Source organism: Pleurodeles waltl, chromosome 7, assembly GCF_031143425.1.
Source record: "Pleurodeles waltl isolate 20211129_DDA chromosome 7, aPleWal1.hap1.20221129, whole genome shotgun sequence".
Classification (NCBI taxonomy): domain Eukaryota; kingdom Metazoa; phylum Chordata; class Amphibia; order Caudata; family Salamandridae; genus Pleurodeles; species Pleurodeles waltl.
In genome coordinates this window covers 782,405,386-782,433,212 of record NC_090446.1, presented here as the reverse complement: position 1 = coordinate 782,433,212, position 27,827 = coordinate 782,405,386, and the positions used below count along the sequence as shown (strand labels likewise).

Genomic DNA, 27,827 nt, shown 5'->3' with positions numbered 1-27,827 from the left:
CATCATACACGGAACAGAGTATGCAACATGGAATTATGTAGATGGACAATGCAATTGAATTCTTAGATACAGAAACAGTCACAGAACAGGGAATAAAACATTCTAGTGGTTGGCAACAATGAAATCAACATCCTTTAATTACAAATACAGTTAAAGCATATTGGGAGCACAGATGCAGAACTTAATATAATACATTTGTTTCATACCACTTAAGAACACAAACTGACATTCTCTTTAAGGTCAGTGGTTCAGCAACTACTAGCCCTCGCTAGACTGTTGTATACACACAAAATCAAAGGTCTCTTAGGGAATACGTATTTGTCATCATTCCAGTTCCACTCACTGCTCCTCGGGAATAAATACATCTGCATTATCTGTGCACAGCATGTGAATTTAGAAGCGATCCATGCTGCAAAAGAAACCAGTTACTTACTGGCACCAATGGTTTTGCAGCCTCAAGCTCTTCTAGATTCACGTGTGACCTTTCCACTTCCTCCGTGCAGGAAGAAGTAGTAAGTGAAACAAAAAAGGCACAAAAAAAACCAGAAAGAAATCCCAAATAAGTACATCCGCTAAATACATAACTATATATTTTGGGATGTCTCAGTTCTTTAAGGAAGCCAAAGATACCCCAACACACATCAAGGAAAGCACTATTATACAGTCATGTTTGCTGCCTTCTATCAAAAGGCAACATGATGAAGCCCAAAATAACAATAAAAACATACACATACAGTAAAATAACACATATATAAGTTATAGTTAGGAAAACATTTACTTCTATGCAAACATTACAAATTTTAAGGTTAGTTATAACTCAAATTTAGAATTTACACACCACCTCTAAATTATTATAAGTAGTGCACCTCCACACACAGTCATGCTGCCTCACTTGCCACACTACATTAACAAGTCTAGAAAGTTTTGTTGGAGATTAGACGAATGGGGGCAAAGGTATTAGCAAACAAAATTCTGATTAATTCCTATATCTGAAAATCTCTCTCTCTCATTTTCAATGCAATGTGTCTTGCATTTGCTTGAGTCAGAGCTCTTAGAATTGTAAATTCCTAACTGATGTTTTCTTGCCACATAAATTGCAAAAGTAAAACAGTTGTCATAAGCAAGTCAATTCATAGTGCCACGGCTGCCGTGAGAGCGAAGGAGAGACACAAAAGGAAAGAGAAGTTTGCTTGCAGTCAACCTTATCTGCTAATGTGCAGTTATCCATGTAACAGGGTCGGTCCCCAAGGCGAGGCAAACGTAAAGCATTTACCAATGTCATGAAAGGATTTTTGAAAGGCAAGTCCATGAACAAGTGAAAGTGGTGGGTGTGATTAAAAGCCCACATAGATACCAATACTTTGGAAAAGCAGCGCTTGCATGCTGCTAAGCTCAACCTAAAAACCAAAGGTTATAGGGACATCATAGTTAGGCTCCTACTTCACTCACAAAAAACCATAGAAATTAAACAGTTCTAGTTATCTCAAGTAACCATAACTTGTGTCCTAAGATAACTATAACTGTCGGGGTTGGAGGAGGATTTGGAGTAGCCTCCCTGCAATTTTTTCATTCTAGCCCCTCTGCTCCATAGATGTAATGTGCAGGGGGAGAGGGAAGGTAGGAGGTGATATCGGGGGAGGTGGTCGGATCTGGGTCCGCATTCCCCTCCCCCCCCTTCCATATTTTTAATCAAGCCCTTGGGCAGCCCAATGGAGGGGGGTCTGCGTGCCCCCCCCCCCCCCCCACCTTTGTTTTGTTTTTTATTAAATGCTGCATGCCCCCGGGACTTGTCCGGACAGGGGCTAAAGTGTGAGTAAGCATGGGAGACCACACTTTAAAAAAAACTGGATTTGCGGATCCCCCGTGATTTTTGGAAGAAGATAAAAAAAATTACAAAATTATTCCTAGACATCTATAGTTTTTAAGCTTTTATAACTCCAAAACTACTGAACAGACTTACACCAAATAACCACAAGCATTGGCAAAGCCAGTAGGTATTACCTATACAAAAGCGATTGGCTTTGGCAGTGTATTTTTGCCATCATGTACACTATTGTGGCTGCTGTTCAGCATGGCTAAAAGTTTGTGGCATGGAGTGTTAGAGTGGAGTGGTGGAGTTTGATGTGGTAGAGTTAAGGGGACGGGGAGTAGAGGTCCAAGGTTCAGTGGCATAGTTGGTGATGGGGTGGAATAGGGTGCAGTGGGTTGGAGTGAACTGAGGTAGTGGAGCGGATTGGAGTAGAGTAGGGTGGATTGGATTGGGGGTAAAGTAGGGTGGATTGGTGTGAGGTGAATTTTATTGGAGTGGGTGGATTGAAATAGTGAGGTGGATAGTATTGGGCTGGATTCGAGTGAGGGTATTAGATTGGATGGCTTGACTTTGAGTGATAGGTGTGGTGTGAATTGGATTGGGGTGGATGGCTGGAATTGGAATGATAGTGGTGGTGTGGATTGAGGTGGGATGGGTTAGATCGAACTGGAGAGGGGTGGATTGAAGTTGGTTTGGATTGTATTAGGGATTGGAGTAGAGTGTAGTGGGATGGATAGAAATGGGGTTGATTGGATTGGGTTCAATTGGGGTGGATTGGGATGGAGTGAGGTGAATTGCATTGAGGTGGGGCAGATTGGATTGGTGTGGGATGAATTGGAGTGGATTGGGATGGACTGGACTGAACAGGGGGGTGAATTGGGTTGGGATGTGGTGGATTGGCATTAGGTGGATTTGCGTGGGGTGGATTGGTGTGGGGTAGGCTGGATGGATTGGATTGGAATGCGGTGGACAACTGGACTGGGGTGGTTTGGACTGGAGTGGCGTGGTTTGGACTGGACTGGAGTGGCGTGGTTTGGACTGGAGTGTTGGACTGGACTGGAGTGTTGGACTGGACTGGAGTGGGGTGGTTTGGACTGGAGTGGGGTGGTTTGGAGTGGGGTGGTTTGGACTGGACTGGACTGGAGTGGGGTGGTTTGGACTGGAGTGGGGTGGTTTGGACTGGAGTGGGGTGGTTTGGACTGGACTGGAGTGGGGTGGTTTGGACTGGACTGGAGTGGGGTGGTTTGGACTGGAGTGGGGTGGTTTGGACTGGAGTGGGGTGGTTTGGACTGGAGTGGGGTGGTTTGGACTGGAGTGGGGTGGTTTGGACTGGAGTGGGGTGGTTTGGACTGGAGTGGGGTGGTTTGGACTGGAGTGGGGTGGTTTGGACTGGACTGGACTGGAGTGGGGTGGTTTGGTTTGGTTTGGAGTGGGGTGGTTTGGTTTGGACTGGACTGGAGTGGGGTGGTTTGGTTTGGACTGGACTGGAGTGGGGTGGTTTGGACTGGACTGGAGTGGGGTGGTTTGGTTTGGACTGGACTGGAGTGGGGTGGTTTGGTTTGGACTGGACTGGACTGGAGTGGGGTGGTTTGGTTTGGACTGGAGTGGGGTGGTTTGGTTTGGTTTGGACTGGACTGGAGTGGGGTGGTTTGGTTTGGTTTGGACTGGACTGGAGTGGGGTGGTTTGGTTTGGTTTGGACTGGAGTGGGGTGGTTTGGTTTGGACTGGACTGGAGTGGGGTGGTTTGGTTTGGACTGGAGTGGGGTGGTTTGGTTTGGACTGGAGTGGGGTGGTTTGGTTTGGACTGGAGTGGGGTGGTTTGGTTTGGACTGGGGTGGTTTGGTTTGGTTTGGTTTGGACTGGAGTGGGGTGGTTTGGTTTGGTTTGGTTTGGAGTGGGGTGGTTTGGTTTGGTTTGGACTGGAGTGGGGTGGTTTGGTTTGGTTTGGACTGGAGTGGGGTGGTTTGGTTTGGTTTGGACTGGAGTGGGGTGGTTTGGTTTGGTTTGGACTGGAGTGGGGTGGTTTGGTTTGGTTTGGTTTGGACTGGAGTGGGGTGGTTTGGTTTGGTTTGGTTTGGACTGGAGTGGGGTGGTTTGGTTTGGTTTGGACTGGAGTGGGGTGGTTTGGTTTGGTTTGGACTGGAGTGGCTTGGTTTGGGGTGGATTGGCTTGGATTGGATTGGGGTGGGGTGGATTGGATTGGCTTGGATTGGATTGGGGTGGGGTGGATTGGATTGGCTTGGGGTGGGGTGGATTGGATTGGATTGGGGTGGGGTGGATTGGATTGGGGTGGTTTGGATTGGATTGGGGTGGTTTGGATTGGTTTGGAGTAGAGTGGGGTGGTTTGGATTGGTTTGGGGTGGTTTGGATTGGTTTGGAGTAGAGTGGGGTGGTTTGGATTGGCTTGGTTTGGAGTAGGGTGTGGTGGATTGGATTGGCTTGGTTTGGAGTAGGGTGGGGTGGATTGGAGTGGGGTGGATTGGAGTAGGGTGTGGTGGATTGGATTGGATTGGCTTGGTTTGGATTAGAGTGGGGTGGATTGGATTGGAGTAGAGTAGACGGGTGGATTGGATTGGATTGGAGTAGAGTAGACGGGTGGATTGGATTGGATTGGAGTAGAGTAGACGGGTGGATTGGATTGGATTGGAGTAGAGTAGACGGGTGGATTGGATTGGATTGGAGTAGAGTAGACGGGTGGATTGGATTGGATTGGAGTAGAGTAGACGGGTGGATTGGATTGGATTGGAGTAGAGTAGACGGGTGGATTGGATTGGATTGGAGTGGGGTGTGGTGGATTGGAGTGGGGTGGGGTGGATTGGATTGGGGTGGGGTGGGGTGTATTGGATTGGGGTGGGGTGGGGTGTATTGGATTGGGGTGGATTGGGGTGGAGTGGATTGGATTGGAGTGGGGTGGGGTGGATTGGATTGGACCATGCACACAGAACCTCTAGAGGACGACTTCTTGTTCAATAAATTGTCCTCAACTCATGCCACATACCAAAGCCTACCCATGCTCCCCGGTATGCTCAAACATGCGCAGCAAATATTCCAAGAACCAGTTAAAGGAAGGCCTATAACCTCAAGGGTAGAGAAAAGGTACAAGCCACCACCCTCAGATCCCATTTTTCACACACCAGCTGCCCCCAGATTCAGTAGTGGTCAGCGCAAAAGGGCTAACTTACAGTCCTCTGGAGATGCACCCCCTCCATATAAAGAAAGCAAAAAAGTTGATGCTGCAGGGAAAAGGGTGGCGTCACAGGCAGCTAATCAGTGGCGCTTAGCTAACTCGCAGGCCCTTCTTGCTAGATACGATAGGGCTCATTGGGATGAGATGAAGGACATTATTCAGCATCTCCCCAAGGACCAACAGAAGATAGCCCAGCAGGTACTAGAGGAGGGACAGGCAATTACGAACAATCAAATAAGATCGGCTCTGGAATCAGCAGATGCAGCCGCACGGACTATAAATACGGCTGTCACCATTAGGCGACATGCATGGCTCAGGCCATCAGGTTTTAAACCTAAAATCCAACAGGCCGTCCTTAACATGCCTTTTAATCAGCAACAATTATTCGGCACACAGGTGGACACAGCCATAGACAAGATGAAAAAAGACGCCGACACTGCCAAAGCGATGGGAGCTCTTTATTCATCTCAATACAGAGGCTCATTTCGGAAGCCTCAATATAGGGGAGGCTTCAGGCCACAACTTTCCGAGCCATCTACCTCACAAGCCAAGCCCTCTTTACCAGACACAGTACCAAAGAGGGGGATTTCGGGGATCCTACAGAGGACAATTCCCCAAATCTAGAGGGAATACCAATCCTCAAAACAAGCCACTAATAACAAACAGTGACTTTACCATCACCTTCCCTCAACACACTTCCCCTGTGGGAGGAAGACTGAAAATGTTACACGACCAATGATTACACATCACAACAGACACATGGGTACTATCCATTATCCAACATGGTTACTGCATAGAGTTCACACAATTTCCTCCAGACATTCCCCCAAAAGCGCACAAACTTTCATCGCAACATCTTGCAATGTTGTAAACAGAGGTACAGGCACTAATACTCAAACAAGCCATAGAACTTGTGCTGCATCATCAAAAAGGAACAGTGGTTTTACTCCCTATACTTCCTTATTCCCAGGAAGGACAAAACATTAAGACCAATATTAGATCTCAGGACTCTCAACCTCTATATCCAATCAGAACACTTTCACATGGTAACGCTACAAGATGAAGTCACAGTACTACAACAGGAAGAATTTATGACAAGACTGGATCTAAAAGATGCGTATTTTCACATAACCATCCATCCAGCTCACAGAAAATACCTGAGGTTTGTTATACAAGGAAAACATTACCAATTCAAAGTATTACCTTCGGGATAACAACAGCCCCCAGAGTCTTTACAAAATGCCTTGCCGTAGTCGCAGGATACATAAGAAGACAACATATGCATGTATTCCCATATCTCGACGATTGGCTAATAAAAGCCAACACTCAAAAACAGGGTCAACATCATACACGTTATGTAATAAACACCCTACACACACTAGGGTTCTCAATAAATTACCAAAAATCACACCTGCAACCATCACAAATTCAGCAGTACTTACAGGCTACACTAAACACTCAAAAGGCGCTTGCAAGTCCAAGCCCACAAAGAGTGCAATCGTTCCACATTATATTGCCAAAAATTCAGCCAAACCAGCAATACAATGTCCGTTTTGTCATGAAACTGCTAGGCATAATGGCATCATGCATTGTGTAGGAAGTTGGCTCTGTATGTACTATTTCAAAGTAAGAAATAGCATGAACAGAGTACAAGGGTTCCCCTTAGAGGAAAGATAGTGGCAAAAAAAGATAATTCTAATGCTCTATTTTGTGGTAGTGTGGTCGAGCAGTTGGCTTATCAGAGGGTAGTGTTAAGCATTTGTTGTACACACAGGCAATAAATGAGGAAGACACACTCAAAAGACAATTCCAGGCCAATAGGTTTTTATATAGAAAAATATATTTTTAGTTTATTTTAAGAACCACAGGTTCAAGATTTACAAACAGTACTTTAAATGAAAGGTATTTCACTCAGGTATCTTAGGAACTTCGAATCATCACAATAGCATGTACAGTTTTGGCAAAAATGGCAATAAGCTATTTTAAAAATGGACACAGTGCAAAATTCAACAGTTCCTGGGGGAGGTAAGTATTTGTTAGTTTCACAGGTAAGTAAAGCACTTACAGGGTTCAAAGTTCGGTCCAAGGTAGCCCACCTTTGGGGGTTCAGGGCAACCCCAAAGTTACCACAACAGCAACTCAGGGCCGGTCAGGTGCAGAGGTCAAAGTGGTGCCCAAAACACATAGGCTTCAATGGGAATAGGGGTGCCCAGGTTCCAGTCTGCCAGCAGGTAAGTACCAGCGACTTTGGAGGGCAGACCAGGGGGTTTTTGTAGGGCACCGGGGGGAGGGAGGGGGACACAAGCAGGCACAAAGTACACTCTCAGCTGCACAGGGGCGGCCGGGTGCAGTGTGCAAACAGGCGTTGGGTTTGCAATAGGTTTCAATGGGAGACCTAGGGGTCTCTTCAGCGATGCAGGCAAGGGGGGGGGGGGTTCCTCTGGGTAGCCACCACCTGGGCTAGGAAGCACTGGAGTTCGGTTCCTTCAGGTCCTGGGGCCTGCGGGTGCAGTGTCTTTACCAGGCGTCTGGTTCCTTAAAGCAGGCAGTCGCGGTCAGGGGGAGCCTCTGGATTCCCTCAGCAGGTGTCGCTGTGGGGGCTCAGGTTGGTCAACTCTGGCTACTCACGGGCTCTCAGTCGCCGGGGAGTCCTCCCTGTGGTTAGTTTTCCGCAGGTCAAGCCGGGGGCGTCGGGTGCAGAGTGGAAAGTCTCACGCTTCCGGCGGGAAACGTGTGGTCTTTAAAAGTTGCTTCTTTTTTGCAAAGTTGCAGTTTCTTTGGAACAGGGCCGCTGTCCTCGGGAGTTCTTGGTCCTTTTAGATGCAGGGTAGTCCTCGGAGGCTTCAGAGGTCGCTGGACCCTGGGGGACACGTCGCTGTTGCAGTTTTTCTCAAAGGGGGAAACAGGCCGGTATGGCTGGGGCCAAAGCAGTTGGTGTCTCCGTCTTCTCTGCAGGACTTCAGGTCAGCAGTCCTTCTTCGTATTCAGGTTGCAGGAATCTATCTTGTTAGGTTCTGGGGGGCCCCTAAATACTCAATTTAGGGGTGTGTTTAGGTCTACTACTAGCCCTGAGGGTGGCTACACCCTCTTTGTGCCTCCTCCCTGAGGGTAGGGGGGCACATCCCTAATCCTATTGGGGGAATCGATTTCTAAAAGTCAGTCACCTCTGCTCAGACACCTTAGGGGTTGTCCTGACTGGCCAGTGACTCCTTGTTTTTCTCATTATCTCCTCCGGCCTTGCCGCCATAAGTGGGTCCGTGGCCGGAGGGGGCGGGCATCTCCTCTAGCTGGGATGCCCTGTGGCGCGGTAACAAAGGGGGTGAGCCTTTGAGGCTCACCGCCAGGTGTTATAGTTCCTGCAGGGGGAGGTGAGAAGCACCTCCACCCAGTACAGGCTTTGTCACTAGCCAGAGAGTGACAAAGGCACTCTCCCCATGTGGCCAGCAACATGTCTGGTGTGTGGCAGGCTGGCAAAACTAGTCAGCCCACACTGGAAGTCGGGTATGTTTTCAGGGGGCATCTCTAAGATGCCCCCTGGGTGTATTTTACAATAAAATGTACACTGGCATCAGTGTGCATTTATTGTGCTGAGAAGTTTGATACCAAACTTCCCAGTTTTCAGTGTAGCCATTATGGTGCTGTGGAGTTCGTGTATGACAGACTCGCAGACCATATACACTTATGGCTACCCTGCACTTACAATGTCTAAGGTTTTGCTTAGCCACTGTAGGGGCATAGTGCTCAGACACCTATGCCCTCACCTGTGGTATAGTGCACCCTGCCTTAGGGCTGTAAGTCCTGCTAGAGGGGTGACTTACCTATGCCATAGGCAGTGTGAGGTTGGCATGGCACCCTGAGAGGAGTGCCATGTCGACTTAGTCATTTTCTCCCCACCAGCACACATAAGCTGGCAAGCATTGTGTATGTGCTGAGTGAGGGGTCCCCAGGGTGGCATAAGACATGCTGCAGCCCCTAGAGACCTTCCCTGGCATCTGGGCCCTTGGTACCAGGGGTACCTGTTACAAGGGACTTACCTGGATGCCAGGGTGTGCCAATTGTGGAGACAAAGGTACAGTTTTTAGGGAGAGAACACTGGTACTGGGGCCTGGTTAGCAGGCCTCAGCACACTTTCAAATCATAACTTGGCATCAGCAGAGGCAAAACGTCAGGGGGTAACCATGCCAAGGAGGCATTTCCTTAAACATCGCCATTGTCCAAATGCAAGATTACACATGCAGTCCTTACAACAGTGCCTCTCAAAACAATGGTCGCAGGCACATGGTCGTCTCCAAGATCTAGTGTTGATAGACCGCCAAACACACATTTCGCTTCACTGGTGGAATCCCACAAATTTAGACAAAGGACGGCAATTTCAAGACCCTGTGCCTCAAGCCATTCTCACAACAGAAGCATCAATGATTGGATGGGGAGCACACCTCAACAATCACAGTCTTCAGGGACAATGGGACAACAAACAGAAACAGTTGCACATAAATAACTTAGAACTACTAGCAGTGTCCCTAGCACTAAGAGCCTTTCAACCTCTTCTTACTCACAAACACATTCTTGTCAGAACAGACAATATGACGACAGTGTACTACTTAAACAAACAGGGAGGGACCCACTCATCATAACTTTGCCTTCTAGCACAAAAAAGTTGGCATTGAGCAATTCACAACAACGTACACCTGGTAGCTCAATACATTAAACTTATTTTTATTAGAGGGCAAATTCCACCTGACTTCTTGGCTGTCTCCAATGCTCAGAAAAGGACCAATTCCCAGGCTACCAGTGATGTTCCACCTTCTGAAAAGGAAAGGAAGCTCATTGATGCTTCTGGCAAATGAGTTGCAGCATAGTCCGCCAACCACTGGCATGTAGCAAATACTCTGGGGTTATTAGCCAGATATGATTGTTCCCGTTGGGACAAAATGGAGGCACTTCTCCCATACCTCCCAGAGGAGCATAGGAAGAGAGGGCAGGAGATTGCTACTGAGGGGCATCTCATCTCTAATAACTCAATTAGATGTGCCCTAGTCACTGCTGATTCAGCTGCCAGTGGAATAAATGCAAGTATTTAGCTATGCCGTCATGCCTGGCAGTGCATATCTGGGTTTAAGCCAGAAGTAAAAGCTTCTTGAATGTTCTTTTTAATAAGGACACCCTTTTGGCCCTCAGTTTGACAAAGTGCTGAAAAAAAATGAAAAAAGATAAGTTTGTAAAGCCCATGTGTGCACTTCAAACACCAAGTCCCTGTGGCACCTTTTGCTTCCTATCCTGCAAACCAGGCTCAAAACAACCTCTTCAGTTGCTTTGTCCTCATACTGTTGAGGAACGAGTCATCAGTCCTCTCCCCGAGCCTACTGCAAGGGCACAAAGAGGGGCAACAACAGAAAAGGAGGAGGTGAAGGTGCTTCCCCATGTGGTGCAACACCTGCCACAAAGCAGTGACTCCCTTCTCCTCCTCCCCAATTATTCCACATGTCGGAAGATTGCAGCAGTTCCTCCCAACTTGGCAATCCATAATATCGGACCAACATGGTTACTGTCTGGGGCTCATTTCCACCCCTCCTAAAAATTCCCACCTTCCAATCACAGACTTTCACCGGAATATCTAATTCTGCTCAAACCAGAAGTTCAGGCTCTTACGCAAAGGAGCTACAGAACCTGTCCCTACACAACGTCAAGGGTCACGAGTACACTCGATATACTTCCTAATCCCCAAGGACAGGTCCTCACGGCCAATCTTAGATCTACAGCCATTAAATCACTGCATCCTATTAGAACATTTCCTTATGGTCATCCTTCAAGACCTGATCCCATCTCTCCAACAAAGATATTTCCTTTTGTAGTAAAGCACACTTGTTGGCATGATTAGCCCCCACTTTTTGCATGGGTATCTGATGTAATTTAGATTGAAAGTACACTGGGTTTCTGCTACCCGCCAAGTGTCAGAACGTTTAGCACCTTCTGTAAGTCCCTTGTAAATGGTACCCCAGACCAGAGGATCACTAATGGCTGCAGCACAAATTGGGCCACCCAAAGGGGCCCCTCACCGTGCTTGCCTTGTAACAAAGCTCTTGTTTTTTCAAAGTATTTATAAAAAAAAAAGGGTTATTTTTTTTAATTTGGTCTCTGATTTATTCTTTGAGTGTGTCTCATTTATTGCCTCTGTGAGTACAACAAATGCTTAGCACTACCCTCGATAAGCCTAATTGCTTGCCCACACTACGACAAAATAGAGCGTTAGTACTAGCTACTTTTGACTCTGCAATCCACTGGACTATCTGCATGGTGTACTTCTTTTTTAGGGCATCTTATGGAGAGCCATCTTCCTACACCCCTCAGCATTAGTCTTAAAGGACACCCATTTTCCCATTCCCAAACAGCCAACACCAAGCCAATACCTCAGTTTGGTGATGGCATTCAACGATTACCAGTTTAAGGTCCTTACATCTGGGTTAGCTGTTGCACCTCGTGTATTCACAAAGTACCTTGTGGTAGTAAGAGCATGTTGACGCAGTCACAACCTTCATGTCTTTTCATATCCAGACGACTGGGTCATCAAAGCCAGCACTCTCCCACTATGTCTCCATCACACCCAAACTACCGTAGGCTTACTACATCAGCTAGGCTTCACCATCAATTTCCAAAAATCTCACCTTTAGCCTTTGCAGAGTCAACCATATCTAGGGGCTATTTTAAACACATGCCTGGGATTAGCCTATTCCAATGCAGCAGGAATACAGATGTTTCAAACATAAATATCCTGTTTCCGAGCCAATCAACAAGTAAGTCAGAATGGTCATGGGACTTCTGGGTATGGTGTCTTCATGCATCACTATATTGAGAAATGCACGACTTGACATGCGTCCACTGCATGAATGTCTGGCTCATCAATTGTCTCAGTTACAGGGTCAGTAGAAGGATCTATTGTTGGTAGATAGCAGCACTCATTGCTGTGTGCAGTGGTGGAACAAAAACAACCTGTTAAAGGGGCAGCCAATTCTTGACCCTTTTCCTCAAACTTTACTCACAACAGACGCATCACAAACTGGGTGGATTGCTCACCTTCATAACCTCACAGTCCAGGTTCTCTGAGATACCAAACACTAGGGTCTCCATATCAACTACCTAGAGCTTCTAGCTGTTCCCCTACTGCTAAAAGCATCCAGTCTTCACCTTGTCGGCAAGGTTGACTTGATCTGGACATACGACATGACAGCAGTGAACTGGTTACAGAAACAGGGGGTGGGGGGGGGGGGGGCGCTCATTCTCTACAGTTATCTCACCTATCACAGACACTGGTGATGGGCTCTACGTCACAACATCCATCTGTTGGCAGAACATCTTCCAGGAACAAACAACAATTTTGCTGACTTTCTCAGCAGGATGTGACAACAAGTCAATGAGTGGGAACTCTTTCCACAATTCCTACTCCCCTGCTTTAAAAAAAATGGGAGTTTCCAGACAGAGACCTGTCCGCAACAGCGAAGAATGCAAAATGCCCCAACTTTGCCTCCAGGTTTCTTCCCAGCCCCTCCCAAGGAGTTGAATCTAGAAATGTGGCTCCTGAGGGCACAGAGTTTGGCTACCTTAACTTCCCACAAGAACATACGTACATTCTTAAGGAAGCTTGCAAACCCACCACTAGAGCATGTTATGCAGCAAAATGGAAACGTTTTGTTTGCTATTGCCGTTCAAAACAAATCTACTCTTTCAAAGCCTCAGTGCAAGACATTGTCTCCTACCTTCTTCACTTACAGAAAGGAAACTAAGCGCACATTTCTATATCTTTGCATCTTGCTGCAATAGCTGCTTACCTACAAGATATGCAGCACCCTTCTCTTTTAAAAATTTTGGTTGTCAAAGCTTTTGTGGTAGGGCTTAAACGAGTGATTCGACTAAGGCCTCCTCTGTGTCTTTGTGGAATCTTAATGTAGTACTTACAAGACTCATGGGTCCCCCATTTGAACCCCTACACTATTATTCTCTTAAATTTTTAACCTGGAAAGTGGCATTCTTAGTGGCCATCACTTCACTTTGGTGTGTTAGTGAGCTCCAGGCTTTAACCTTACAAGAATCTTTCTTCGAAATACAGAGATAAGGTGGTTCTTTGTACCAATCCTAAATTCCTACCTAAGGTTGTATCTCAATTTCATCTCACCCAATCCATCGAATTGCCAGTTTTTCCCTCAACCAGACTCTGTTGCCGAGAGAGCTCCTTAAACACTAGATGTTAAAAGCGCCACTATGTTCTACATTGATAGAACTAAAACTTTCAGAATGACTAAAATACTTTTTGTTTTTGTCGCCTTTTCACCACCGCACAAAGGCAACCCCCCTATATCCAAATCAGGCAAAGCCAGATAGGTAATAAAGTGCATCCAAACTTGCTATGCTAAGACCAAGAAACCTTTACCTGTTCCTCCCAAAGCACACTCCTCTCACAAAAAGGGAGCAACCATGGCCTTTTTAGGAAATATTCCCCTAGCTGATATATGTAAGGCAGCTACGTTGTCTACACACGTTGTGTGGGTCTATTAGTATGCCAACAAGCCAATGCAGGACAGGCAGTGCAAGATACACTTTTTTCCAAACCGCTAAAACATCCTCAGGTTAACTACCACTTTCAGAGGGCACCGCTTTAGAGTCTTTGCAGAGCATGTTTATCTACAGCCAGACATGCCAACAAATGGAAACTTTTACTTACCCAATGAGCATCTGTTTTTTTTTTTAATGTTTATTGAGTTTTCAGAAAAACTGGAATAAGACATGAGTCACATAAGCACCATATATAGCATTACATGGTAGGATTATTGTATCATTACAAACCATAAGTAAATAGTGGATATCAGACTCATGGAAAGAAGACAGCCCAAGAACATAGGCAGAGAAAATATAGAAGAAAGAAAAAAAAACTGTTCTCCTCAATAGTACATAAAATATAACATGATGTCCAACAAGCATGGGACCAAAGTGTCTGAGACACACCATTTAGTTAGACAGGGTGGGTGCCTAGACAGAAGGCTCATACATACCCCAGTACAGTTCAGCTAAGTAGTTTCGAATATTGATCTCTCCAGAGTAATGCAAGTCATTCAGACACCTCAGGGCAGTCCTAAAGCTTGTTGTGGGGAATGTGCCCAACAGTAAGCTAATAGGTCTGCATTTCTCCAGAGCAAGGTTCAGGGAGGGTGTTCGCCGTTCTTGGTCTCCACCTTCAACACAAAAATATTTCCACAGTCCCCTCCCTTGATTGGCACACCCTGTAGTTTTAGTTCTATGTAGTAATCCGCTTCCACTTGTTTCCACATCAAAAGCAATTTCAACCAATCGCTTACGTAAGGGGCAGTAGGGGCCTTCCAGTACATCGCATTTGACATTTAAATAGAACAAAAGCTAAGTCGATAAATTTGTCTGTGCTTGTCTATTGCCGTTCTCGTACGTACTCCTAATAGACATGATTCCAGCGTGGGTACCAATGTGTGATCAAGTAATTTTGCTTCTAATCGTCACGATCTGGGTCCAATTATGCTGGAGTGGTTGACAGTCCCAGACCACGTGATTAAAGCTTGCCCCATAGTGTGACATCGGGGACACGCTGCGTTCACCCCTGGGAACATTCGGATTATCCTGTGGGGGGAGAGATATGTCTGATGGAGGTAACTGAACTGTGTATATTGGAACTGCATAATACAAGACACCTCATCTGGCGCACCGCTTGGTTCCACTGTCCATCATTCAATGGAGCAACCAACACCATATCCCATCTCACTCCCCCCCCCCCCCCCCCCCCCTCCCCCCCCCCCCCCCCAAAAAAGTGCCCAGAGACCAGGATACTCAGCCAATCCTCAGATAGTCTTCCTAATCTGTCAGGCGAGGAAGAGTAGGGAAGGCGGCTGCTTTGTTGCAGGGCATACTCTGACTCACATCCTCCTGTCCAGGACATTCCCTCTGGGGAACTGACTTACCTCAACAGTTAATAGTAACCAATCTGAATTGCCTCTAGTCTGTGTTTTTAATGTCTTTACCCATTTGTTTTATCGTGGGGCTAGAGGCATCCACCTCGGATTATCCTATTTTAGCCAGGGCCACCCCCAGCTTACCCAAAGTGGTTACCCTACCATGACCAACAGGGTCAGGAGGCCTGTCTTGCTATTTGGCATGGGGTCAGACACCCATGTCAAGGACAGTGCAGCCATAAACGCCAACACCCAGCAGAGGCCACAGACAACTGTCAGCGCCCAATACCATACCTTTAGCTTTTCACCAACCAGGGAAGGGGCTAAGATTCAGGCTTCTTTGGATTCAGGGTGTCTGTCTGCTGTGGTTGAGTAGGGGGTTGCTACATCTTGTAGTAAACACCCTCCTTCCAATCTCTCTTCTGTTAGCTGAGGAGCCACCAACGCATGCTTAACAGTTGCCTGACTGGTCAGGACTTCTTGTGGGTCAGGTTGAACTTTACCAGTGCCGCTTTTGGAGTTCTCCCCTTCTGGAGCAGAATCTCCTTGGCTTACTGGAACCTTGGCTAAAGGCTGTCCACCTTTTCTGCACTGCCTTCTCTTTTTTTTTTTTTTTTTACTCTTCTGGGGCCTACCTTTAGGCACTTCAGGGGCAGCACCTCCAGAATCCTTGGGATTGGGTTGGTACTGGACCAGCTTCTCTTTTGGGCTCTGATCAACCTCTGGGTAGTCATTTCCAAGGAGACAATCAAGGGGAAGGTCTGTACTGACTTCCACCCTTCTCCAGCTAAAAGTCCCACCCACTTCTAGGGGCCACTTCAAAGCCTATTAATGACCTTTTTTGGGCTAACCCTTATTCTGACAGTCTCACCTGGGATGTACTGGTTTGAGAGCACCAGCCTGTCATTCACGATAGTGTGATTGGCACGTGTCTCTCAGGACAGTGGCCGGGATTCCATTCACCAGTAGGTGGTGGAAGTGTCTACTTCCCTCTGGAATCTCCAACTCACCTGTGGGGCCCTTTTTCTAGTTGAAGGCTATGAGGACCTCATCATCTGAAGTCATCCCCAGTGGCTACAGTGGTCACCTCTGGGGTTTTGCTAGAGGGTTTGTTTTTGGGACAAGAAGTGTCCTTGGTCTGGTGTCCTGTCTGTCTACAGTTGCAGCACCATGCCATAGTTGCATCCCAGTTCATACCCTGGTACCCACTTTTGTTTTGGGATGTGTTTTGGGGTCCACCCACCTGGACAGGTTTTTTGAGCCCCACTGGTGAATCTTTTGCTTTATTTCTAGGAGAGTCGCCCACCTTCTCCTGGGGAGTCTTTGTAACCCCTTTCTTTTGGTCACCCCCAGTGGAAATCTTAGTCACCCTAGTCTTGACTCAGTGGTCTGCCTTCTTTCCCATTATTTGGGGAGAAATTGGACCTAGGTCTACCAGATATTGATGCAACTTTTCATTGAAGCAGTTACTTAAAATGTGTTCTTTCATAAAGTAATTCTAAAGCCCATCGTAGTCATGCACTTCATTTCCGGTTACCCAACCATCCAGTGTTTTCACTGAATAGTCTCTAAAATTAACCCAGGACTGGCTTGAGGTTTTATGAGCCCCCTGAACCTAATTCTATACTCCTCAGTGGTGCATATAAGCCCTCAATCAGGGTAGCCTTCATGTAGTCATAGGAATCAACATCTGAACCAGTGAGTGTGAGGAGCCTAATCCTACACTTACCAGTAAACAGTTCCCAAGGGAGAGCTCCCCAATGAGATATTTTTAAATCTTCTGGTCCCACATGCTCTCTCAAAGGCTGTGAATCACTTGGTGATGTCACCATCCTCATATTTGGGGGCAATCATGTTGGGGATTTTAGGGCTGTCAGAACACTCTGTCCCTAGTTTTTATGTTGCTTCCACCATTAATGGGTGCTAAACCCATTTCTGTTTTCTCCCCTTTTGTATTCAGGAGCTGTTTCTTCAAAGCTGATCTTTTGGCCATCCTTGCTAGAAGGAGGTCCTCTTCATTGAGGCTGCCCTCAATTTTCCCAGAGGAACTGGTCTCCCTTGTGGGAGACCTAGATCCTATGAGTACTATTCTTGGAGACTGGGACCTTGGGACCCTGTCCTCCCTAGTTAGGTTAGGAGGGTGGAGTTCATCCTCCTGATCCTTAACTTCTTCCCCATCTGAGGGGAGGTATTCCTCCTCAGCAGGGTGGTCCCTTGTATACTCTGCTAAGAGCTCCTGGAGCTTGACCTTGGTAGGATGGGAACATGTTTTGATTTTCTTGACGCTGCAGAGATTCCTTAACTCTCTCCTCCCAAGTTGGAGGTAAGGGGTGAGGTTAAGTTCCACCACCACATTCTCTGAGCTGCTTATTTTGTTTACTAAGTTTGGGGATTACTTTTAGAAACTACAAACGACTTCTAGTTACTAATCTCTACCTTAACTTTAAGTTTAAAAAGAAATGCAAAGGGTACTTAACCAAGGCCCTTGCAGGACTTTAAAAAATTAGGAAAAATTGCCAAATTCAAAAATCAGTTTCCTAAAAGCAATTTCGTATTTTAGTTGTGTGATCAGATATTGGCTGAGTAGTCCAGCAAATGCAAAGTTGTATATCCCACTGCTGATCCACCAGTATAGGAAGCTGGCTCCTTATATACTATATCAAAGTAAGATATAGTGTGCACAGAGTCCAAGGGTTCCCCAGAGGCTTACCAGAGGCTAAAGTAGATAATACTAACGCTCTCTTTTGTGGTAGTTTGGTCGAGCAGTTAGACTTATCGGAGGGTAATGCAAAGACACACACAGACAATAGAGAAAGCACACACTCAATGACTTAACTCCAGACCAATGGTTTTTATGTAGCAAAAATATATTTTCTTAATTTATTTTTTAGAGCCACAAGATTAAAGTTGCAGGTAAGTACTTCGATAGATTCATATTTTCACACATGTATCAACAGTACTTTGTTTGTAATCAATAAGTTATACAGTTTTTGAAATATTGGCAATGATGTGCTTTAAAACTTGACAGTGCAATTTTCAGAAACAGTTCCTGGGGGTAAGAAAATTTAGATTTATTTGCAGGTAAGTACAACACTTACAGTTCCAGTCTCCAGGGGTTAGGAAGCCCAGTGGTTGAGGTTCAAGTTAATCCCAAACACCCACCACCAGCAACACGGGGCCGGCTGGGTGCAGAGGTCAAAGTGTAGGCAGAATTAACATGGGCTCCTATGGAGACTTGGGGCACTCTGCGTCTTCAGAAGGCAGACTTTGAGGGGGGGGGGGGGGTTTAGAGGAGCACTAGAGGGGGCCACAAGTAGGCACAAAACATACACCTTCAGTGGTGCTGGGGCAGCTGGGTGCAGGGTGCAAACAAGGTGTTGGGGTCTCCAATGATTCTCTGAGGGGACCCCTGGGGTCCATCAGAGGCTGCAGGCAAGGTCCAGAGGGGTCAGCTCAGGCAAACCACAGGCTGGACATGGAGGAGGGCCGCCTGCTGAACGTTGCTGCACCAGAGGTCGGGCTCTCCAAGGCCTGGGGGCTGCGGGTGCAGTGTGTCTTTAGGTGTCGGATATCTTCATCCGGAACTTTCACGGTCAGGGCGTCCTTGGAATTCCCTCTGCAGGCGTCGTCATGGAGGGGTGGAGAGTTCAACCCAGGATGGGCACTTGCTCGCTTTCGCCTGGAGATCCTCTCTAGCTGGTTGGGCTACCTAGACATGGGCCGTGGGTGTCTGGTGCAGAGTGGTTACGACTCAGGCATTCGGAGTGAGGCTGGAGTTCTTAGTTATTTCTTCTTGGACAGGGCCGCTGTCCATAGGAGTTCTTAGTCCTTTCGAGTGCAGGGCAGTCATTTGGAGCTTGGCAGAGGTAGCTGGTCCTGCTGGATATGTTGCTGTTCTTTTGAGGGTTCTTTGAAGCAGGAGACAGGCTGGTAGGGCTGGGGCCAAATCATTTGTCATCTTCCTTCTTCTCTGCTGGGGGTTTCAGCTATGCAGTCCTTCTTGTCAGGTCACCAGGAATCTGAGAAGCTGGGTTCAAGGGAGCCCTTAAATACAAGATTTAAGGGTGTTACAGAGGTAAGGGGGCCAATGGCTACTGCCTCTGAGGGGGGCTACACCCTTCCTGTGGTCACTCCCTTGGGTGGGGGAGGCACATTCCTAACCCTATTGGTCCCTATCCTCCGAACCAAGATGGAGGATTCTGCAGGGAGGAGAGGGTCACTTCAGCACTGGACATCTTAGGGGTTGTCCCAGCTGAAGTGGTCACTCCTTGTTTTTCCTAAGTTTCCCACTGAAGTTGCCACCAAAAGTGGGGATTTGTCCAGGGGGGAGGAGGGCGAGCATCTCCACTAGCTGGAGTGCCTTGGGGCACTGTAACACTAGGCCTGAGCCTACAGTTCCTGCAGGGGGGAGGTGTGAAGCACCTCCACCCAGAGCAGGCTTTGTTTCTGGCCCCAGATCACAAAGGCCCTCAACCCATGGGGTCACAAACTTGTCTGCTGGTGGCAGGCTGGCACAGACCAGTCAGTCTTACACTGGAGGATTGGGTAAAATGCAGGTGGCATCTCTAAGTTGCCCTCTGTGGGCTTTTTAGAGTAAATCCAACACTGGCATCAGTGTGGTTTGATACCAAACTTGCCAGTATTCAATGAAGCCATTATGGTGCTGTGGAGTTTATAATGACAAACTCCCGGACCATGTACTCAAAATGGTGACATTGTAAGGCATATTGCTCATGCAGCTATGCCCTCACCTGTAGTATAGTGCACCCTGTCTTAGGGCTGTGAGGCCTGCTAGAGGGGTGACTTACCTATGCCACAGGCAGTGGTTTGTGGACATGGCACCCTGAGAGGGGTGCCATGTAGTCTTTGCCTTTTTCTCCCTATCAGCACACACAAGCTGCCAGGCAGTGTGCATGTGCTTAATGAGGGGTCCCTTAGGGTGGCATAATATATGCTGCAGCCCCTAGAGACCCTTCCGTGGCCACAGGGCCCTTGGTACCATGGGTACCTTTTACAAGGTACTTAACTGTGTACCTGGGCTGTGCCAATTGTGGAAACAAAGGAACAGTTTTAGGGAAAGAACACTGGTACTGGGGCCTGGTTAGCAGGGTCCCAGCGCACTTTCAATCAAAGTTGCCTGGCTGGCTAACTGCAACAAGGGCCAGTTTCCTACACTCTCCAATGTTTGAAAATGTTGTCTTGGGTTTGGCATAATTTGATAACTTGATCTGCCAAAATCCAGCAGTCCGATGACATGTGCTCAGATACTTGGCATCTGCCCTTGGGATAGGATGAGCATGTGTCTTTGTGACGTTGTTGATCTTTCTATAGTCAACACAAAGCCTAATTTATCTCTTCCCATTCTGAGAGTGAATTTTTGGGACCAGCAACAGGGGGCTAGCCCCAGGACTGTGAGTGCTCATCGCTCCTAGGTCCTGCTTCTTTTGCAGTTCTGCTGTAATGCAGTCTCTAATATGGTCAGGTTGCCTATAGAGTTTACTTTTTATGAGCAAACTGTCCCCTATATCAATGGTGTGTTCACACCATGCGTCCTGTCCAGGTGTTTGAGAGAACAGTTTGAGAAATGTCCTAGGAGATTCCTGAAGTCTTCTTTTTGTGAGTCAGAAAGGCCGTCAGCATCATCACTTGGGCCCAGGTGAGCAGGATCCCAGTGAACACAGTCAAACACACTGACAACAGACAGAAAATGGGGGAACCATGCCAAGAAAGTGGGTACTTTCCTACAGGGGTGAACATCCTAAACCCTTGAAGTGGTTCATCTCCCTACAGGGAATGGACTTTATGGTGGGGCATCGCCTGGAGTCTGACCACACCAGTGCTGATGGTATCTCTAGATTCGTCCATTTTAGTGAAGAGAGCTCCCAAGGGGTTGGTTAGCTCTCCCCACTTTCAGCTGGGGGGCACACATGTTAGACCTGACAGCCTTAGGATGGTCTGCCTCCCTCCATTATTTGATCTTGTTTTTGGTGGTTTTAGGACTCTGCACACTTTACCACTGCTAACCTGTGCTAGAGTGTATGTGCTTTCTTCCCTAAACATTGTAACATTGGCTCATACCCAATTGACATATTTAGTTTACCTATAAGTCCCTTGTAAAGTGCACCAGATGTACCCCGGCCCTATAAATTAAATGCTACTAGTGGGCCTTCAGCACGAATTGTGTTATCCATGTAAGTAGCCCCTTAACCATGTCTCACTTCTGCTATTGCAAGGACTGTGTGTGCAATTTCACTGCCCCATTCAACTTGCCATTTAAATCTACTTGCCACGCCTTAAATTCCCCTTTTATTACATATTAGTCACCCCTAAGGTAGGCTTTTGATAGCCCATAAGGCAAGGTGCTCTGCAAGTAAAAGGCTGCGTACATACTGTTAAGTTTTGTATGTCACAAAGTAGTTTTTCACTGGTTTGAAGCCTGTCCCTCTCATAGGTTATCATTGGAAATTCCCTTAAATATACATTTAAGTGGTAATTTCCGATCTGAAAGGAGTGATATTGTCATGTTTGGAACAGTTGGAATGGTAGTGAGAAATCCTGCTTTCTGGTGAATTTGTATTTAACATTACTGTTTTGGAAATGCCACTTTTAGAAAGTAGGCATTCCTCTCCACTTACTGCTCTGTGTGCCTTACAGCCTGGCTCCAATCCACGTCTGATGTGTACTGGTTGACAGCTCCCCCTGTGCATTCCACCCAGACAGGCGTAAACACAGGACACTCAGCTGCATTTGCATGCTTATAGATCTTCCTGTGCAGGAAGGGTGGAGGGGCTCTCACTTACACTTCAAAGGCTAGTGGCCGGACCTCACACAAAGGACTGATTTCCCGCCAGATCTCCTGGCAGACTATGCTGAGTTGAAAAGGGAAGTTGTGCACTTCAAAACTACTCTTGAAATTTCCTCCCACTTCAAAGGCACATTTGGGTATATTTACTGGGTCTCTGTCCCCACCAGAATCAAACACTTCTGGAGTTACAACTGGATTGTGTGAGTGTCTGCCCTGCTGCCCAAAGTCATCAGAACTGCTTTTCTGGGAGAACTGCTCTCCTGTGTATTACCCTGCTACCTGCTGACCCATGACTCTGCTGAAGGACTTTGCCTTCCCCTGAAAGTGCTGTCCAAGAGCTTGATCTGAGCTTGCCTTCTGGTAAGAAGTCTCAGGGCCCCCAAAGACTTCATCTGAGAGGGAAAATTCACTGCGTTCAAAAATCGACACAGCTCCTGCCTCACGGCTGAAAAATCATCGGATTGACGCAATACCTGTTTTATCACCGCAGTGTCTTTTGGAATTTCCACACATCACCCGTGCGCATCGCAATAACCTCGCACCGCAATGAAGAACTAAGCCTGGAAATTGACACATCACCTTGCCGCATGGAAAGAATTGAGACATTACCTCTGCTGCACCAGAAAAAAGGACGCAGCACTTTATTTTTTTGCCGCATCTCCTCCTCTGTCGCTCCTCTGTTCTTTTTGAAGCATCCCAGATTCTGTGTGTTTAAAAGGCTACAACCACTGATTCTTATGGGTTAAGACTCCGGTAAATCTTTAAAAAGTGAAGTCTTGACTTGTGCATATTGGATTGTTGTTGTTTGGGTCTTATTTCATTCAGTTAAATATTATCTAGTGTTCTAAACTGGTGTGAAGTACTTTTTTTGTCAGTCACCTGGTCTACACTACACACCTTTACCAAACTCTACTATGTGGACATTTTAGCACGTCTATTATCCATGGTGGGCTTCACTCTGTTAAGGACCTTGTTGGAGACATTTGCTTTAGCCTTCTGCTCGCAACTTGTTATGGAGGGCACTTCTTTACAGTCTATGCTAAACATGTGTGTCTACAGCCACACATGCTGCAAACGAGAAATACTAATTATCGTGGAAGGATCTGTTCTTAGTGCTGTAGATTTAAATCCACCTGCCCTCCTCCTGAGAGGCCTTTATTTTGCATATGTCTTGCCTCCTGTATTTCACTGCACATTACGCTTGATTTAACTTCCTTATGTTCACACTCTCCCCCTCTGTGCGAGAAACGATCTAGCATGAGGTTAGTGCCCATGCGCAATGTGCACATAGAAGAGTCATCATACCACATCCTGTGAATGAAGACTGCTTTGAGCAAAAATAACTTTCAGACTTCTGTCACCAACCCTAGATGGCAGGAGTATGCTAAGCATGTTAATCTACAGGACTGAAGGCTACGAGCAGATACCTAAAGGGAAAGTAGCATTTTCCTTTTTAATCTGTCTCAAGTCCTCTGCCTCCTGTGGCTATACAATTGCTACCACTGTAGCTTCAATCGTTTTACCCTTTTAAACTAAAAATAGTAATGTATTTTCTCTTGGAAGCTTTGACACTCTTAAAAGAGGGTGATACACAAAGCCTTTAGATGCAAAAATTCATTTGGTTCAGACTTATTATGCAAGCGTTTTCCCATTCTGGTCGAAAATTGTAAGATGAACTCTTGGTTTGTGTTCCCCGTTATTATTGATAAGCCAATCTTTTTATGAAGGGATGGGTAGGGGGATTCATGGTGGGCTGCATCCAGAACCAGATACCTCCTTGAGTAGGTATGTCTTCAACTCTGGGTTATAATTTGTTCCTAAATCTGGTTCCTTGTACTCTAATGGCATTGCACCACTGCTCCCCCTTTTTTTTTTTTTATTTCGCTTGTACATTATACTGGAAACTTCCTGATAAAAGGGTACAGCTGTGATGTAGTGCAGAGCAAAGTTTAAAGAGATTGTGGCCCTTTCTCAACAAAGCTATAAAGACAATGTATTTTTCTGATTCATAGTGAGTCTGTTTTTTCAGTATGGGGCAGGGTTGAATTCTATGCTGAAAGAAATGATGCATCCCATTAAAAATGTTTATCATCTGAGTCCCTTTGGGTATTTACGGTGATCTTAGTGCTGATGTGTTGGATACAGATAATTGTGATACTTGGTCGTCTTTGTATGTACTTCTCTGTGTTTCATGGAGTAAAGGGCTGCGTTGTGAATGAGAAAGATAAGTGTTCGCTGGCATGTGTGGCTGTAGATACACATGCTTTGCATAAGACCGCCTTCTAGTGTTGGGTCCTGAGTGTTGCAAGTTATTTTTGTTTGAAGAATCCTCTTGAGTCACAAGATCAAGTGACTCCTCCTCTTGGTGATAATGCGCATGGGCATTGAGTACTTTGTTAGATTGTGTTCTCTCTGCCGTCTGGTTCGGATGTGTGTTCCTCTTGCTCTGATATTCCTTGGCTCTGTCTATTCCGAACTCTTCTTTTCTGCCTTTCTTTCGGCAACGGTACTGTGTTTCAATTGCGTTTTCTCTAGCTAACGCACTCGCCCCGAATTTCTACATCGCGGGTCGGTTACCTGCCCTTTGGGGCGCCAGCGCCCACCTCAGGCCTTCTGCTCCATGTGGTGTTGAGAAATGCAGGGCTGATGGAAGGCAGTCCATTTTGGTTTTGCCCTTGTTGCCTTTGAAATTCCCACACACCGAACAACATCTGGTGTGTAACCTGTTTGTCCCTGGATTACAGAGAAGAAACTTGCAATGCCTGCCTGTCTTTTTGATCCCGATAGACCCTACGGGACCGAAGAGCGTGTCGTTTGGAGATGGCGTTAAAGGCACCGGACGACACTTCTTTCTTCATAGAAGAGTCGGATGTTAAATCGGACATCGAAATCCAGCCGCTCACCTCAGTGCAACCTGTGAGTACATCTGCTCCAGCCTCCCAAGCAAAGACTCTAAAAAAGCCCCAAGAACAGGTTACTGGTTCACCACTGCCTTTAGGTCGTGGTCGGATCTGAAAATTTCATTTAGATGCCCCATCTTCGGGCTTGGCACCATATCATTCAGCCTCGGGATCGAGTCGAACATTGACCTGAGCGCTTCGGCTCCGAGCAAGAGGCCATCTACGTCAGCGTCGGAGCAGACAGCTTCGAGCCGGCACAAGACTTCTGCTCCGAAAGCTTTGGAATTGAAAATTCTGCATTCCAGATACTTGTGCTTTTCGTCAGAAGCGTTACCAGTGGAGCCAATTTTCCAAAGCGCCAGCTCCATATTCCGAAAGGAACAGAACAAATTATTGCCTCTTTACTTGTCCCAATTAAAAGGAAACTGACCTTTCAGTAGACGTTGGACTCTGCTCCTACACCTAAAATCATCTCCAGAGACTAGGACAAGGCTCAAATTCAACCTCACCCTTTTCAGCCACGCTTTCCTGTCCTTCCTCTTATTCCACCACTTCTAAAATCTCCTCCATCTACTATTGAGCCACAATTTTCACCACAATGTTCACCATCACCACAGATAATTTGGGGGATATTAAACAAGACATAGACCCATGCGATTCTTATGCTCCAGATCCCATACTTCCAAATGCCTGATTTATATCCTGCACGACCTTCACCTCCTGAAGACACAACATCATATCAGCAGGTCATAGCACGGACACCTGCATATCATAATGTACGAATGCATTCTGACCCAATTGAGGGAGTTTTTTTTTTTTTTTTTTTTTTGAGACACTATCAACCATAAAAAGTCAATTTCTTCCCATGCTACCAGGCATGCTCAGAAATGCCACACACATTTTCAAAGAGCCATTTAGATCTAGGGTCATTACTCCAAGAGTTGAAAAAAAAATACAAAGCGGCTCCTACAGACCCTATTTATATGTATTGGGTCAAAAAATTCCCCCTAACTCCATTGTTGTCAGCAAGGCTTGGAAACGTGCTAATAGTCAGTCAACAGGAGATACACCTCCACCTGACTAAGAGAGAAAAACACTAGATGTGGCAGGAAAAAGAGTAGCTGCACAAGCAGCCAATCATTGGCATGTTGCCAATTCACAGGCACTCCTAGCACGCTCTGATAGGGCTCACTGGGATGAAATGGAAGACCTCTTCCAGTATCTCCCAGAGGAGCATAGCAAAATGGGACAAGAAATAGTTTCTGAGGGCTGAACTATTACAAATAATGCCATTAGGGGTGCCACTGATGCAGCTGTTACTGCAGCACGTGGTATCAATACCAGCATCATTATTAGAAGGCATGCTTGGCTCAGATGTTCAGGTTATAAACTTGAAATCCAAAAGGCAATTCTAAACATGGCTGTTTACAAAGAACATCTGTTTGATCAGGTGGAGGATACCACTACTGAAAACTCTCACAAACACCATCTTGCTCTTCTAAAAGAAGCGGTTCAATCCCTTCTTCCCAAATGGGCTATAGAACCAGTTCCCCTCTCACAACAATGTCTAGGAGTATATTCCCTATACTTCCTTATACCAAAGGAGGATGTGTCACTAAGGCCAATTCTAGATCTCAGAACACCCAATCTATACATTCTCTCAGAGCATTTCCATATGGTCACTCTACTAGATATCATTCCCTTATTACAACAAGGCAACCTCATGACAGCTCTAGATTTAAAGGATTCATACTTTCACATTCACTCAGCACACCGCAAATATCTAAGATTTGTCGCTGCGGGGAAACATTATCAATTCAAAGTCTTACCATTTGGGTCACAACCGCTCCCAGGGTCTTCACAAAATGTCTTGCCTCATCTCAGAAGGCAACACGTACATGTATTCCCTTACTTGAATGATTGGCACATCAAAGCCAGTACCATCCAGCAGTATCGGTTATACTCAAGCCACAGTAACCCTTCTCCACACTCTAGGGTTCACAGTCAACTTTCAGAAATCCCAGTTTCAACCTTTGCAGATATAGACCTATTTGGGAGCAGTCCTCAATACTCAGGCTGCTTTGGCATAGCCAAACCCTGCTCGAATTCACTCTTTTCAGACTTTCCTTTCACAGCTACAACAAAACTAATCTTACACAGTAAGTGGTGCAGTTATTACGGATGATGGCGTCATGTATTGCCATAGTTCCCCATGCCAGACTACTCATGGACCCCCTACAGCAGTGTTTATCTCGTCAGTCATTTGTCACAGGGCATCTTCAGGATGGAGTGTTGTTTGGACTGCCAGATTCACCCCTCTCTGCAATGGTGGAATCCCTCCAACCTTTCCAAGCGGCGGCCCTTTCAATACCCTGTACCTCACATCATTCTGACTATGAATGCATCACAGAAAGTTTGGGGAGCACATCTCAACAACCTCACAATTCAGGGGTTATGGGATCTAGTTCAACAAACTTCTCACATCAGCTGTTAGGTGTTACAGGCAGTCTTTCTAGCACTCAAATCTTTTCTACCTCAACTCTCCCACAAAGCAGTGGGGTGGGGGGACAATTTGGAAATAGGCAATTCACCACCACATTCACTTGCTGGCAGAGTATCTCCCAAGGATGTAAAACCAATTTGCAGACCTCAGCAGGATGCAGCAACAAGTCTATAAATTAGAACTACACCCCCAAGTACTTTCAGTGTTTTCAAAGGTGGGGGACAACAGAAAAGGATCTTTTCACCACCGCAGAGAATTCAAAATGCCAAAAATTTGTGTCCAGATACCCACACTCTGTCTAAGGGCAATGCTCTATGGATGAATTGGTCAGAGATATTTGCTTATGCTTTTCCACCTCTTCCACCTATTCCGTCTCTAGGTCACAAAAAGACAGCCCTCACTCACCATGATCCTTGTAGCTCCCACATGGGCGTGTCAACCTTGGTTCACAATCCTGCTGGATATGTCAGTGGTTCCTCACGAGAATCACCCAAGACGTTCTCACTCAGTCACAGTCAAATCAGACATCCAGATTCCAAGGCGCTCAATCTTGCAATATGGCTCCTGAGGTCATAGAATTCGGCTATTTAAATCTGCCCTCTGAATGTATGGAAATTCTTAGGGAAGCAAGTAGACATACAGCTAGACAAAGTTATG

At 46.3% G+C, this 27,827-nt stretch overlaps 1 protein-coding gene across 3 annotated transcripts in view; it reads left to right on the top strand.

The window, feature by feature from the left end:
- ANKHD1 (ankyrin repeat and KH domain containing 1) overlaps positions 1–27,827 on the top strand; it is an 896,896-nt gene that overhangs the window by 326,926 nt on the left and 542,143 nt on the right. The window lies entirely within an intron of this gene.